At 43.4% G+C, this 1,799-nt stretch overlaps 1 pseudogene; it reads left to right on the top strand.

The window, feature by feature from the left end:
- Positions 1 to 274: 274 nt before the first annotated feature.
- Positions 275 to 1,799, top strand: part of LOC109316010 — a 2,549-nt pseudogene continuing 1,024 nt past the window's right edge.

The following is a 1,799-nucleotide window of genomic DNA, read 5'->3' as shown; positions in this document are numbered from 1 at the left end:
AAATTTCTAGTGTCCTCTTCTCTTTATCTTTTAATTCGACATCTGTTGTATCACCTGTCTCCCAATATGAAACCTTTCTAAAAATGCCAGCAAAATTTAACTTAGAGTAGAAAATATATAACGTCTAAGTACAGTAAAAGCTACGTTATCCAGCACTTTACCATCTGAAATTCTCTATTAACCGGCATCTGTAACATGTACCATCTTGCTGTTTGGGATGCAGTCAAGTGGTGTTGGTAGTGGTAGTCTCATCCACTACTGTGATCATGTTGAGCTTGTGCCTGTGCTTTTGCTGTGACTTTATTGCTGAATATCTCGCCCATTCTACAACTATGGCTACCAATACTCCACCAACAAGCAGAGGACAGAAGCGAAAGTGTGTTGCTTTGATGATTACACAGAAATTGGACATAGTTAAGCACCTAGAAAAAGGAGAAAACAGAAACAGGTTGATGCAGGAATTCAGTGTTGGCTCATCTACAGTCTATGACATCAAGGCACAGAGGGCAGAGTTACTCCAGTTTGTGACAAATTCTGAGACAAATAAAGCAATTGAGCACAAACCAGAATTGGAACAATTAGACAAGATATTGTATGAATGGTTTGCCTTAAAACGTTTCTGGCCCAATGCTGATTGAAAAAGCAAAAGACTTTTATCAACAAATGGGAATGATAGAGGCCTGTGTTTTTTCAGATGGATGGTTGTCTTGCTTCAAACTTCACCATAGTATCAGAAGGCTTGATATTTCTGTAGGGAAAAAAAATCTGCTGATCATGAGGCTGCTGAAAAATATTGTGGATTTTTCCAGAAATTGGTATCCCCAGAGCATATTCCCAGAGCAGATCTACAACACTGATGAAACTGGCCTTTTTTGGTGTTGTTTGCCAACTTCTACCCTGGCTAGTGCAGGTGAGCTTGGTGCAGCTGGTTTTAAGCAGAGCAAGGACTGCCTGACTATACTTACGTGTGCAAATGCAGCAGGCACACACAAAATCAAGTTGCTAGTGGTTGGAAAATTCAGGCAACCAAGAGCATTCAAGGCTGTCATTCATTTACCTGTTGAGTACAAGGCACAATCTAATGCATGGATGGACAAGGAAATATTTTTGCATTGGTTTCACCATATCTTTGTACCGGCAGTGAAAGAACATCTGAAGAAACTTGGAAAGCCAGAAAACACAAAAGTTTTTCTGATTTTTAGATGACTGTTGAGCTTACCCTCCTGAAGCAGAGTCTGGAAATATTTTTACCATCTTCCTGCCTGCAGATGTCACCTCACTCATACAGCCTATGGATCAGGGAATTATTGAAAACCTGAAATCCATCTACAGAAGGGATTTTATGAGGAAGCTACTCAACTACAAAGGCAGTCTCCAAGAATTCTGCCAGTGAGTGGACGAGGCAGATGGCATGAAATGTGTATCACGGAGACCAACTGGCGGCTACAGGAATGGTGCTTCGAGGAGGGCTTTGGCTTCCTCAGTCACAACCGGCACATCACGACGAGAGACATGCTGGGATGGGATGGGCTCCAGCTTTCCCCTAAAGGTAAACGTGTGTTCTCTTCTAGGCTGGTGGACCTCCTCCGGCGGGCTTTAAACTAGGCTCATCGGGGGAAGGGGAAGATGAGGGTGGAGAAAACATCAGACTGCCAGACCAAACAGCACCTACAACTACAGCCCAGCCCAGACCAATGAGTGAAGCGAATAAAATGGTAAGAGATAGGGGCCAGGGTAACGCTGGGACTAGAGGGTCAGTACACACACCCACAGGAGGCCTCAAATGCCTCTACACAAAC

Source organism: Crocodylus porosus, unplaced genomic scaffold (assembly GCF_001723895.1).
Source record: "Crocodylus porosus isolate Cpor-Errol unplaced genomic scaffold, CroPor_comp1, whole genome shotgun sequence".
Classification (NCBI taxonomy): domain Eukaryota; kingdom Metazoa; phylum Chordata; order Crocodylia; family Crocodylidae; genus Crocodylus; species Crocodylus porosus.
Note: the sequence above shows the minus strand (reverse complement) of the source record. Positions and strands in the feature narration are given on the sequence as shown.